The sequence below is a fragment of the Pelodiscus sinensis genome, chromosome 6, assembly GCF_052426305.1.
Source record: "Pelodiscus sinensis isolate ZL-2025 chromosome 6, ASM5242630v1, whole genome shotgun sequence".
NCBI classification, from domain to species: Eukaryota; Metazoa; Chordata; order Testudines; family Trionychidae; genus Pelodiscus; species Pelodiscus sinensis.
In genome coordinates this window covers 120,949,395-120,964,345 of record NC_143057.1, presented here as the reverse complement: position 1 = coordinate 120,964,345, position 14,951 = coordinate 120,949,395, and positions in this window count along the sequence as shown.

Here is a 14,951-nt window from a genome sequence, read left to right as displayed (position 1 = left end):
GGATGTATAGACATAAGTTGAAGTAGCTCCCTCACTTCTATAACTTACATCTACTTATGCAGGGTCGAGAGGGAAAGGCATTCAGGCTCGGGCATGTAAATTACACAGGGTTAGACTTTCTTATGACAGTCCTCAGCTAAAACCTCTCCAACGCATCGTGATCTACAACCCATCCTGGACAATGATCCCTCATTTTCACAGGCCTTGGGAGTCAGGCCAGTCCTTGCCCACAGACAACCTGCCAACCTGAAGCATATTCTCACCAGCAACTACACACCGCACCATAATAACGCTAACTCAGGAACCAATCCATGCAACAAACCTCGGTGCCAACTCTGCCCACATATATACACCAGCAACACCATCACAGGACCTAACCAGATCAGCCATACTGTCACTGGTTCATTCTCCTGCACATCTACTAACGTAATATGTGCCATCATGTGCCAACAATGCCCCACTGCTATATACATTGACCAAACTGGACAGTCCCTACGTAAAAGAATCAATGGACACAAATCAGATATTAGGAATGGCAACATACAAAAACCTGTAGGGGAACACTTCAATCTTCCTGGACACACAATTGCAGATCTAAAGGTAGCCATCCTGCAGCAAAAAAACTTCAGGACCAGACTTCAAAGAGAAACTGCTGAGCTACAGTCATCTTCAAGTTTGACACAGTCAACTCTGGATTAAGCAAAGACTGTGAATGGCTTGCTAACTACAAAAGCAGCTTCTGCTCTCTTGGAATTCACACCTCCAGATCAGCTACTAGAAGTGGGCCTCATCCTCTCTGATTGGATCCACCTCGTCATCTCCAGCCTGATTCTGGCCTGCATATTTATACCTGCCTCTGGAAATTTCCACTACATGCATCTGACGAAGTGGGTCTGTGCCCACGAAAGCTTATGCTCCAACACTTCAGTTAGTCTATAAGGTGTCACAGGACTCCTCGCCACTTTCTTATGTTGTTTGTATTGCAGTAGCAGCAGTGAGGGGCTCAACTTCATGACAAATGCATTGTACAGACATAACCAGAGGGTTCTAGTCCCAGCCTGGAAGAGCTTTTTCAAATTTAGGGGCAACTTTTTTATCAAACATTATTAGCAGAAGAGTTATTGACCATAATAGGGTTACCAAAATCTATACTTGACCAGCTGGATAACATTTTAGAACATGTTTCCTTTTTCTGGGATGGCAGGAGGAGAAGGGATTATAAAATAGTATTTTTTCTTCTGTTTTATATGCATGATTTCCTTTCAAATGCTTCAGAATGAAAACAAGTTGATCTTCTAACAAAAGAATGTTGGTGGTGGTGGTGGTGGTTTTCAACCAGTTCTAACCGTGGCTCAACCAAACACTGTCGGGGCCTTTGCTATTAATGCTCTAGCATAGTGTTTCTCAACCTTATTTTATAAGGTACTCCTTTTTCAAAAAAAAAAAAAAAATTATAAGTACCCCCAGTACGTACAGTTTTCAGACACACAATTTTTTTTCTACCGTTGCAACACATTTGTTTAAACAACTTAATCATAACTAGGCCGGCAATAAAATGTTTGGTGTAAAAAGTACAAAAATAATAAAATGCTGTAATACTTAAAACAAAAATTCAGTTTTCTCCAAATTTCAGTTGTGTTGACATCCCCTTCCCTCCCTCCCCGGCTTCTCTTAAGTACTTGTAAAGGTACTTGTACCACTGGTTGAGAAACACTGCTCTAGCAACTTTTTACAAGAAAGCACCATACTTTAGGTTAACCAAGACAGCCTTCTCTGACTCCTTCCTCCCCAAGTGCCACAGACCCCTCATGAAGACCTGTGACACTTCTGAGCAGAGGCAAAAAACAAAACAAAACAAAAACAGCAACAGCAGCAGATTCACCCTTCACAAATCCATCACACCACCCTGTGATCTGTTAGTGCTCAGTGCATTCATTGTAATATTGTCTGTACTCTTCGGGCTAAGGAATTCTGTGTGTTCGGTTGGACATATTTGAGTGTGAAGCTATGAGTTAGAAGATGACAGTGAAGCAGTTGACTCGATTATGGCTCAAATGTCCAACAATACTTCATGAAATTAATCCTGCTTCAGTGCAGGGGGGTGGAATAGATAACTTTCTGAGGTCTCTTCCAGGCCTATCTTTCTGAGTCTGTGCTTTGATGAGATATTACTGGAAAGTTACTTAAAATTGCTTTCTGTTGACAGCCTAATACAATCACCACCTATAGCAATGCAGCTGTCATTATTAACATGTAAAGTAGGATGGACTAGCACCTTATATCATTTGTGTCCTGATGTAGGACATTGCCAAGTTTGAAAGCCCTGGCTTTAATAATGTAGGACAAGACATAATACTTTAGGACAATCCACAGTGCTTCTGTGTTTGAACCTCTAATTGCCAAACAAGGAGCGGAACATTTGTCTGTTTTGCATTTGAAAATTGGTGTTTTTCTCTCCTATACATGCACTGACAGAATGTTTCCTGAAATAGATGCAGCAACTGGGTAGGCTGTGTATAGAAAGTGACTCCATTATGGAGAGAAGTTAAAGTAATTTTATTACAGCAAGGACCCCTACACCTTCTGTAGCATTTTAACATCTGTAGCTGCACTTCCTAGTGATCTTCCAATACAAGAAAAGAAGACAAACAATAATTCCAAATATCAGTACATGATCCCTGAAAAACTTTTGTTGCAAAGTTGGGAATCAATGCCAGAGACAACCTGATGGAGATGACTTGAAACACCCCCTTACATTTGTGCTATTGGGTATGCATTTGGGGAAGAGCTGATAGATGGTGGAACCAAGTTCATTCACTTGATCTTAAAGAAATCACTTGTAGGAAACCATTTTCCTTTATGTATATGAAGACAAGCATTGGAACAGATGCATGCTGGGACATTTAGGGCCGGTTGTTGAGAGGACTTGCAGAAGTCAGTGTGTGAAGAGAAGTCCTGGAAGAAAATTTTAGTAGAGCCAGGTTCAGGAGAGGGGTCAAATCCGATAGTGTGACACTGGGGAGAGTACATTTATGGAGTTGAGTCAAGGATGGTGCCAATGTTATGGACAATGGACGCACATGGGATGTTTGAGCCAAGGAACCCTATGAAGGAGGGAGAGCTCTTGATTTGAAACCAGCCTGCCTAGGAGATTTGGAAGACACTGATCTACTCCATGAATTACACACAGTTAACCCAGTTCTGAGAGGAACTGGCTGCCAGGTGTGAAGAGGAAGTATATTTCTAATACAACTTGCACCTCATGGCCTGTTCTGCATCAGGTCAGTCCTGCTGGGGACCACAAAGGGAAAGGACCTGGTCCTTATTCCACTCTCTCTCTGACTACAGAGGTGCTGGCAGAGGGAAGTGGATCCCTGTGTGCTGAGGAGAGCATGGACCACGATAGTGTCTGACTAGTCCACTAGATGGAAGGGAGAAGTTTCTTTCACCATTTACAATACATGGCCCCAGCTGACTCTGTGTAAATAATAAATGAAAACCCCAGTGTTTTGTAGTGTGTAAGAGCTGAACTTCCAGACAGCTGCTGTTTCTGCAGCAGAGAAAGCAAGTTCTTTTCTAGACCCAGAGGACTCTTAGTCTCCCCCCTCCCTCCAGTCCATGCAGCTTGGGAGATCTTCACCCTGCCCCAGCTGTATTTACACCCCTGCTCTTCTCAGTGTGTATGAGACTAACAGGACGCAGGTGTCATCTGTGCAGCTGTTCCACGGACCAGCACTTCCTTCTCCTTCCTATAAGCAGCAATAGTTTGAAGCAAGTCTTAAAGGCCCAGGCTGATGTAGCATTTTAATGTCTGGTGGCAAGCAGGGGGTTTTTTGTAAAGGAGAAAAATCAGCTCACATTCCCCTGCCTTCTGTTGGCTTCACTCACTCGGGCTATGTCTACACTACGTGAAGAGGCAATGCAAATGAAATGCTGATTAGCATTTTCTTGCAGTTCATTTGCATAATCTATTCCAATCCATTTTTGCTCAAGAGGCTTTTTCGCAAAAACATGCAGTGTGGACGTGTCTCCGGGAGAGGCATAAGGATCTTGTGCAAACAGGGGTTTTTGCAAAAATGGACATATCCACACTGCATGTTTTTGCGCAAAAACCTCCTGCACAAAAACGGGTCGGAATAGATTATGCAAACAAAGCATAAGAAAATGATAATCAGCTCTTCATTTGCATTGCCTCTTCCCACAAAACATGTGGTGTAGACATAGCCTCTGTGCTTTTTTTTATTTACACTCTTCCGTATGCCAAACAAACCTGCTAGAGTCAAACATCCTCGCACATAGTGGGAACTTTTAAGATCCTAACTCAGAGCTGGGCTGAATTGCGTAAAATAGCTCTTCTCTTGGAAAACTTTGGCTCAACCCCTCTCTCCAAAATGAGTGGTGATCAGATATATATGGGTATGTCTACATTAGCTCGTTAGTTCGAGCTAGGTAGGCAAATGAGGGCAACCGGGGTTGCAAATGAAGCCCGCGATTTAAATATCCACGAAGAGTAATGGTAACGAGGAGTAATGGTAGTTCGAATTAGAGATCCTAATTCGAACTACCTACTCCGTGCCACGTGTAGCCGCGGGCACGGAGTTCGGACTAAGGGGATTTAAAAATGGCGGCGCCCGGGAACATGCAAATGAAGCCCGGGATATTTAAATCCCGGGCTTCATTTGCAACCCCGGTTACCCTCATTTGCCTACCTAGCTCGAACTAACGAGCTAGTGTAGACATACCCTATGACTCCCGCTAATGGAATCTGAACATTTGGTCCATCTCAAATGTATATGCCAGTGAGGGGAACCTAGTCTGATGAGTGGGCTGTGTGAATGTCCCTCCTTCATCTAAGTGGGATGCAAGATTGTCGTAACCAAGATGGTCTCCCAGGATAGGGTTGTTTTGCCCACTGCCTTTACATACCTAGAATTCACAAAGGGTGCCGAATGAACCATAGCAGCACTCTGACTGGATGCAGAGGGAGCTCACGGCTCCCCCAATGTTGTGTGCAATCAGCACGCACCTCACTGCATGTGCTGCTGTTTTAAGTACATGTCATTTTTGTAATACCAGGAGGAAAACAACTATGTGGATGAAAATTAGCAGAATCTGGCTACCTTGTGCATAGGCAATTCCAAACACAATGTCTCATGTGCCACACATAGAATCCCAATGGGTCACCTGTGGTCCTTGGACCATAGGTTGGCCACCACTGCTACATGCAGAATAAGACTTTGTGAGGCCTTCGCCTTCATTATTGAGCTTTTACATGGAGCCAGATCCAAATTCCATTAAAGCCAAGGGAAAAACTTCCAGTGACTTCAATATGTCTTGTCTTATTGTAGAGTGGCATACAGGAAGGATGGTCAAGTGGCTAGCTGGAGACCAGAGTGGAAATTCCTTGCTCCACCAGACTCCTAATGTGACCTCAAGTAAATCATTCAGTCTCTCTGCCTCCGTTCTCCACTTCTAGAAATGGAAATAACAGTTCTGCCTTACCTCACAAGGGGGAAAAGATACTAAATGTGAGATCAGACATTATGGGGCTGAGAGTCATATAAGTACCTCAGATGAAGAGATAAAGGGACCTTAGTGTAACACCGAAAGAGGCCCCACATGTCGATAGTTCAGTGTGCAACATAAGCTCCATGTTATTCGCACTTGCTCTTTAGGATAAGTGCATGGCTCCATCTCTCTTGTTTAAACGTTACAGCCGCAGCAAGTGCTAATAAATATCTGGCTGACAAGCCTGACAGAGCAATGAGTAAAAACAGGAAAGCATCTATTACATATTACCCTGAATTTATCAGCTCTCCCTTCAAAAGGGGAAATAACAAAAGGCAAATTGTGGGAAGCTTTTTTTTTATCTGCTAGAAAAATATGCTCCATGCCCCAGTCAAAAAACAAGCTGTTGTGAAGTAACCATGTTATTTAAAGCTACAAGTCAAACAGGAAGGGGAAAACCAAACAAGCATGGCCTGAAAATTTCCCACAAGTGAGCTCTTACAGACAGTATGCTGCAGTGATGGGGTTGTTGACAGAACCGAGGCTGAAAGGGAAACCATAGATTTCCAAGGCAGGAGGATGTGAAGGGGGAGAATACAGACTCTCTTCCATTTTGCAGACTAGTCTCTGGTGGGGATTTTTTGGTTTCCTAAAAAAAAATCAGTATGTTAATCAAATAATGCTTTTGAGTTCACCCCTGTTCTTATTCATGCAGAGCTCTTCTTGAGATCACAGCAATTAGTGAGCATTTTTGGCATATGTGTGACATTCGCTACCATTCGTCGAAGCACTTAAGCACGTGCATAACTTTAAGCACACGAGGATTCCCAAGTGGCTTGCTCGTGACTTTAAGTACTCTGCTAGATCTGGGCCATAATACTGATGAAGAGGACTGGGCTGAAAGTCTTGCTTGCTGAAGTCCTCTAGCTCAGTGTTTCTCAACTAGTGGTACGAGTACCCTTAGGGATACTCTAGAGAAGTCTGGGGACTATGTCAACACAACTGAAATTTGGACAAAACTGATTTTTTTTTAAGTTTTAGAGTGCTTTATTATTTTTTACTTTTTACACCCAAAATTTTCATTGCCTGCCTGGCTACAATTAAGTTATTTAAACAAATGTGTTGCAATGGTAGAAAAAAAATGTGCGCGTCTGATAACGGTAGGTACTTGGGGTACTTATAATTTTTTTAAAGAGTTACTTTAGTTTAAAAAAAGGGTGAGAAATTCTTTTCTAGCCTCACAACAAGTACTATGACATCCTGGAAATTTAGGTCTGGAAAAGATGTTTCTTTAGCATATACCACCAATACAGGGGAATTTCCTGAGGTAGATTCATCTGCATCTCCATTGGCTTTGTTTATCAGGTGACTTCATGGTCCTTATTTTAAGGGGTGTTCCTTTCATACTCATCCACATGCAGCTCCTCTTTGTCCCCTTTCAGAGTGTTCAATCCCGTCAAAGGAATCTTAGAATCACAGAGACCTCAGAAGGTCATCAAGTCCAACCCCCTGCTAAGACCAGGACCAATCCCAGTAAAATCATCGCAGCCAGAGATTTGTCAAGCTGGGAATCAAAAACCTCTAGGGATGGAGATTCCACCACCTCCCTAGGTAACCCATTCCAGTGCTTCGTCACCCTCCTATGGAAATAATTTTTCCTAATATCCAACCTAGACCTCCCCCGCTGCAACTTGAGAGCATCGCTCCTTGTTCTGTCATTTGTTACCTCTGAGAACAGCCTCTCTCCATCCTCTTTGGAACCCCCATTTAGGTAGATGAAAGCTGCTATCTGGTCCCCGTCCCCTCTCCCCTCGCCCACCCTCTATCATCTTTAAATGGACCAAAGAAGACCAAATCAATAATCCTAGCAGATGGACTAGCATTGGTGTGTGTGTTTGTGGGAGTCCAGTAGCATACAAACCTGTATCTGCCTTCTGCTGGCCCAGGTGTCACCTTGTAGATGCTGGCCATCCCAGTGAAAGAAGGCACCTTTGAAGGTACCTGTGATTTCCACTCCAGCACACACGTCACACAGGAATAATATTAAATTTCATTCACAAACCTATTGAAAGTGTATTATGTAAACTTACTTAAAGGCTTGGTTTACAAATATTCACAGATTTTTAAGTCCAGAAAGGACTTCTGTGATCATCAATTCTGACCTTCTACTGAAGTCATAGAATTTAATCCTATTTATTCCTGTAAAAGAGGAAAATGTTTCTTTCTTGCTACATAAAAAGTGGGGTGGTTACAGTATTTTTTAAACTCCAGATGATCATAAATTTACTGCTTCCCTTGGTAAACAAAGCAGTTCTAAGGGCTATTTACCCTCACTGTTTAAAAAGTTCCATCATATTTCAAGTTTGAAATTTTAATTTCGACTTCTGGCTCCTGATCTCATGCCTTTGTTAAATTAGCATAATATTTGCTGATTAATAAATTAGCCACTAACAAATCAGCATAAAGTACAAAGTTTCATACTGTGCATGGCATAAACTCTGTAAATATTATGGTTTGGCTCCAAAGCATCACAGTTGGTAGATGGGCTCTGATCTAGGTGGCCTTTTTGAGCAGACCTAATATTTTCAACACACTACATAAAATATAAACTTATTTTGAGGTCAGTTTGCCAGTAATAGGATGTTTCTAAAACCCATACTCTGGGAAGCCATACCATGTCTGTCTTTCTAACCAGAAATAAAATGTATAGAGCAAAAGATCATCAAACTCTTAGCTGACACATGTGTGACTTTGCTGGTAGTTCTCTTACTATATGTCTGCACAGTACTCCGGCTGCTCCAACAAGGCGTACTGTCATGTAGCACCAAATCAACACAGAGGGAGGTTTTGTCATTAAAGAAATACAAGCTTATTTCTTTTTATTAGTACTGGCAAGAGAGCTACATTTGCTGTGTAAACGGCAAAATACCATTCTCCAAGCTAGTATTCCGCCATGTGGCACAGTTCTAAATTGCAGCTGCCTGGATTCTGAAATTGGGGAAGGGGTCCTGTCTAAATCCTTCAGGACAAAGGTACTTCAGATCCAGCTGTTAACAGTGTAACTAACTGTCCTCTAAAATGCACACAGCAGTCACAGCTGCCACCGTCTCTGGACACGTGAGAAGGAAAGAGTGGGGAGAAAACAGCTCAGGAAATGCCAACTGTATTCATTTCACTGAATATTCAAGAAACATCCTAGCAGGGTTTGGCTGTGATCTCAACATTTTCTTTGAGAGAAGCTGAATTCAGGGTCTGAACGTAGTGAATCCTGATGTCTAGCCCAGTCTCCTGTCTCTGGCCTCAGTTCTAAATAGAATGTGGACAAGGGCCCGGTGACGGGGTGTGGTCACAGAAGACCCCTTGGGGCTGCTTCCTGGTGTGCTGACAGAGCCACTGGCACTCACCCAGGTGCAGCCTGAGGCCGGCTGCGGCAGCTGACACCCCAGGCGGAATGCACAATCAGCGGTCCCACCTGCACGGCCGTCAATGGCCATAACGTCATCATCGGGCGCCCTGGGCGCTCCATTGAAGGCGGCGCCCTAGGCAACCGCCGAGTCTGCCTATACTCACGGGCCACCCCTGCACTCACCTCTTTGCTCTTTGGGGCTTCTCACCACCTTGTCCTGCTGGACCAGATCTCCTGGTCTCCCCCAGCCCAGGCAGAAAGCTGAGATCACCACACCCCCAACCCTACCCCGAAGAGCAATACAGACACTGAAGCTCTTCAGGTCTGAGGAGAATGCTGTCTCCAGTGCAGCTTCCAAGAGACCTACTCCCCAAAGGGGATCAAAACCCCAAATAAATCGATCAGGCAAGCCCCCTTTCACAATGAAAGGAGGATGTACGTACTGATTGCTCCCCCAAGTAACATGTATTTACACTGGGCTTGATACCAAATAAAAGTAATTTATTTACAAGTACGAACAGTAGGATTCAAGTAGTTGCAAGTGAAAACAGGCACAGCAAAGTGAATTACAAATTTAAAATAACAAGAAACCCAGAGCTAGTTCTAATACCATAAAGCTCGTAACACACTTGCCCTAAAACTGTTCTTATTTCAAGTAAACCTCCAGGCCAGGGAAGATCTTTCTTTCCTGGGATTTCTGGTTCATTCCCTTGGGTGTGTCCTGCCAGCTAAAGACAAAAAGCCTGAAAACTTTGTATCTTAAATAGCTTTTCTTTTGGACAGGAATTCTTTTTTTCTTCATTCTCCCTTTTCATGGAAAATTACCTGAGCAGACCCTACCAGTTGGGGTGTGTGACAGGGCTTTTGCCTTGCACTGGCTCTTTAGAGGTAAAGCCTAGTCCTTGGGAGAGGGCTGGGAGCAAAGCCCCACAGCTGTGGCAGGAATTAGCCAGTAAGGGCCCAGTTGGGGCTATATAAATAAAGGCTCCAGCAGGGAGGAAGACAGTCTTGCTGTAGCTAGGGAGCAGGAAGGACCTCACTGCCAAGGAAGCATGGAGGTTTCCTGAGGCTGGGAAGAGTCAGACAGAGCTGGAGAGTGCTGACCTGACCTTACTCCTAGGCTGCAGGGCCTGAGACAAGGCCTGAGAATACTACAGCTATAGTTAGAGTAGGGCTGGGGAAAAGGCAGGCAGAGTTGGAGAACTGCTGGTCAGGCAAGCTCCCAGACTGCAGGGCTTGAAGCGAGGCCTGAGTGTACTAAGGCTGCAGAGAGGCAGCCAGGGAAAGCAAAGGCAGCAGGTCCACACCCCTTTGCCAATGATGAGTGGCCATTGCAGACTGCAGTTTGCCTCTGTGGCAGGGGCTAGATGATGACTGACAGTGGGACACTGAGGCAAGGTGGGTATAGTGGAATTGGGGGTCCCTGGGAGGGGAGGACCCCAGAGTGCAGAGGCTGATAAACACCCTGCCTCCAGAAGGGGGGGCCAAGAGAGACTGGAGTGGGCACTGCCAGAGGGCAGCATCCTGAAGGGGACGCTGTGGTCTGGGAGCGACGCGCGTCTGGAGAGAGATCATGGAGGGAGGACACCGGGAGACACCAGCCAGAGGGAGGCACCCTGTGGGTTAACAAGTTAACTCCCAGGGTTACGAGCAGGTGGTGCCCCTGACAGGGTGATCACGTCTTCCTAGGACCAACCACTCAGACTTATAGCACAAAAGAGGCTGTTTACAGAGGGTCACCCAGATATTGAGGAAGACGCCCTTGGTGGCTTTCATTTGCACATTGAAAACCACAAACCATTCTGTATTTCTAACTTTACATGCAAGAGCGATACATGCACCAAATAAGATATACAGACTAAGCAGATTGTGACATTAAAGTCGATGGGTTACAGGAGGTATTTTGTCCAAAGCATCTTTGAGTTATGCAAATTTGTATCCATAAGTCAATTTCATAAAGCATGGGGTAGGGGGAATCATCACAGGCCCTTCTTGAACAGGGTGGTGTTTTTTATCAGAGCCTTAAATAGTGGCCAGTACTAGCTGCTTCAGTGAATGGAATGTGTAACCCAGAAGTGGGGATTCATGCCCGTTAGAGAGAGAGGTATCCCAATCTACAGCACCCATAGACGATGTCTACACTCGCAGCTTCTTGTGCCAGAAATATGCAAATGAAGCTAAACATGGAATATCACCGAGCCTCATTTGCATACCTAATGAGCTGCCATTTTTGCAGAAGAGGCTCTTGCGCCAGAAGAAGCTGTCTACACTGCCCCTTCTTGCGCAAGAAAAACCCTCTTGCTCAATGCCATTCTTCCTGAAAAGTAAACGGCACAATGGCATTGCGCAAAAGGGTTTTTCTTGCGCAAGAAGTGGCAGTGCAGACAGCTCCTGCTGGCACAAAAGCCTCTTCTGCAAAAATGGCGGCTCATTAGGTATGCAAATGAGGCTCAGCAATATGCCACACTTAGCCTCATTTGCATATTTCTGGAGTAAGAAGCCACGAGAGTAGACATAGCCATAGACACGGATAAAAAGCTGCCAGTACACCATTAGATTCGGTTCTTCAATAGATCAGAAAAGAGGGAGGGAAATACTCTGAGAAATGCTTTCTACGCATATCAGTCAGAGCCAAACCAGAGAAGACTGGAAGCCCTGCTGGAGTGCTATTTACAGACTATTTTCTTAGCTGAATCACTTCAGCCAAGTTTTTAAAATCATCTACAATTTTTCATGCTTATTAATGATGGGGGAACCTCAAAATGTCCAAAGGGTTCATCTGGCAAACTTGTGAAAACCAGTTTTATATTGAAACATAGGCCAGCACCAATTCCTCTATAATCCAGTGTTTTGAAGTTTGGATCCAGGCCAAACCAATATCTAGTTTTCTTGCAATATTACCACTGCTTCCTCTTCTTTCTGGTGGTGGAAAAAGAACAAGAAAATCCATTTTCATGGCATTTTGGCATTTCTGTTTCATGTTGTAGCCAGACTCTAGAAGTTCAGAAATTAGTCACTGAAACAAACATAATAGCACTGAAAAATTCAAATGGGAAACAAGATGCATTTTTCTTAAACAGCAAGAATTAACCATTGAAACAGTTTATCAAGGGATTAGTGGATTTTCAATTATTTGGCATCTTTAAATCAAGATAAGCACTCTTTCTAAAAAGGTATAACCCATCTCAGCTTGGAGTAACTAATGTAATACAGCACGTACTGGATGAAAGACTATAGTTGCGATATGCTGGAAATCAGATGAGACAATCCAAATGGTCCCTGCTGTTTTTTAACAATCTATGAAATGCAGTACGAAATACGTTCCAAGAATCAGCCCTTCACTATAGCTAGAGGTGAGAGTGGAAGGAGGGAACTGCGGAGACCATTTCTACTGTGTCTCATAAAAGGAAATCAAATACGTTTTTAATTAATTTTTACCCTTTTTTGTCTGAACTTGCCTAACCAAACATCTGAGTTTGGTCCCGGAAATGCTGAAAGGCTGGACCTGAGTGTTCTTACCTAGCTGAGTTGATTCACCCATTTGCTATCCCTGAACTTCAGTGTCTTGGGATCAAACTTTCTAAGGCTATGTCTACACTATGACTTTGGCTGCAAAAGCCTATGCAAATGAAGCGTGGATTAGAATTTTCTCATGCTTCATTTGCATACTCTCTTTCGTTCCATTTTTGCGCTAGAGGTTTTTGTGCAAAAACAGGCAGTGTGGACATTTCCTTTTTGCACAAAAAGCCATTTTTGCACAATATCCTTATGCCTCAAAAAAGGAGGCATACCGATCTTACACAAAAAAGGGGTTTTGTGCAAAAAGAAAACGTCCACACTGCCTAGTTTTGCACAAAAACCCCTAGCACAAAAATGGAACAAAAGAGAGTATGCAAATGAAGCACAAGAAAATGCTAATCCATGCTTCATTTGCATAGGCTCACGTGGCAAAAGTGTGAAGACACTGTAGCTCGTTTGCAAAGAATCCTAAATCACTAATGAGCCCAAGTCCTATTGGCAATAAAAGAAAACGTGAGTTTAGTGCTCCATGAATAAAATTGTGATTACAGTTGGATAAATGCTTTGAGAGCCTTGGATGTAAAGCATGACGTAATGGCTATGAATCTGTTCCTAGGATAAGTGATCATGAGAACTGAGCAGAGGTTTGAAACCTCATTTGGATAGCTCGTTGTGAACTAAAGCAAGCAATAGCCAGCCCTCAGAGACCTCAATAGAATCATAGAATACTAAGACTGGAAGGGATCTCAAGAGGTCATCGAGTTCAGTTCCCTGCCCTCATGGCAGAACCAAATACTGTCTAGACCATCCCTGATAGACATTAATCTACCCTAATCTTAAATATCTCCAGAGATGGGGATTCCACAATCTCCCTGGGCAATTTATTCCAGTGTCTGACTACCCTGACAGTTAGGAACTTTTTCCTAATGTCCAACCTAAACCTCCCTTGCTGCAGTTTAAGCCCATTGCTTCTTATTCTATCCTCAGAGGCCAAGATGAACACGTTTTCTCTCTCCTCCTTATGATACCCTTTTAGATATCTATCAAATAAATGGACACTTGCATCAATATGGATGATGGCTCTTGCTCTCCCCCACATTCACCACCAGAGGACTGGAAGAGTCTCTGTTTCAATGAAAGCAAAACAGTTTCCACAAACATAATTGAGTTTGAGCTACTTTTTGGAAATCACTGGGTTTGCGAGAGCTGGGGACACAGATCGAGGTCAAAATACAAACTTGTGTCCATTGGTTTCAGTGTGAATCCTGCTGATGCAGCTCTCAATTCACCACTCCAGGAGGAACTTGATTATGTGAAGACCAGATAAATTGTATCAAGGAAATTGACTAAAAACTAGAGGCAGAGTTGTTAGAATTGCATTTGTCAGCATAAGCAACTAGCTGCAAATGCAGTTTTATGCATTGGTGGGTAGAAGACTGTGGGAAGAAAGGGAATAAGAAAGTAGAGAAGTAAAGAATTTTACTAGTGATACAAAGGAAGAAAGATCTATTCTACTAGTCTCCTTTCATCTCCTTTATCCCAATTTTCCTCTGTAAACAGATATGCCAGGCCATACATATCAAGAGTATCTTGCCTGTTGGCTAGTCCATTTTCTTCAACTGCTCTGAATCAAGTCATCCTCATGGACACTTGGACCAGAGATTCAGGGAAAGCGGTGGAACAACAAGGGCATATCAGCCTTATCGGTACAGATATAAGATGGATGGTTGGATACCATTGTGGTGAGGGCTCTGTACACTTTTTAACATTAACTTCAATAAAGTTTTTAAATCTTTTCTTATCAGAAAAAGAGTCCTAGAATTCTCTTTGGTCAATACCACACACAAAAATAGCTTTTAATAATAGCCAAGGGGCAAAGTAAGCCTCACAGTTCTTACCTACCTCGGTTTTACTTTACAACAGCTATCAAAAAACCATATGTTTCCTGCCTTTCGAGTTTCAACCCTACAAGGTCTGTCTGGAGCAGGAATCCAGTCCAGGGCAAACAAAAAGGCAAAAATTAAATAAGTCAACAAAACTGCTCAAAGCTTTTGGAACTGGAAATTAAAAGTTTGTGGAACATGTGAATGAGCATCTGATTTCAGGCTCTCTCTCCTTTAAAAATAAGTAGGTATCCATCTTTTATCTGTCCCTGTGAGTTCAAGAAGGTAGTTGTACTTTTTTCTGGTAGCTTTCATACCCATCTTGCTTTGTTGTCATTAGTCTACAATAAATGTCAGACAGATGGGGAAACTACATGGCTACCCTGTGTATAAAACATGACGGTATTCTAAATCTGCTTTTGAAGGGGGTTTATGCCATAGTCATCCCAAAGGCAAAGGAAAAAGCATTCTATAGCTGCAGGATTAGATGCAAACACAGGGAGAGATAGCATACTTTTAGCTCTTAGGCAATTCAGTGCCCAATTTCCCCACTTCCTGAGTGAAACCTGATTAGCTGGTAGTATTTAGAGGTGGTGGTATGTCTCTACTGCAAAGAAAAACTCATGGAACTGAAT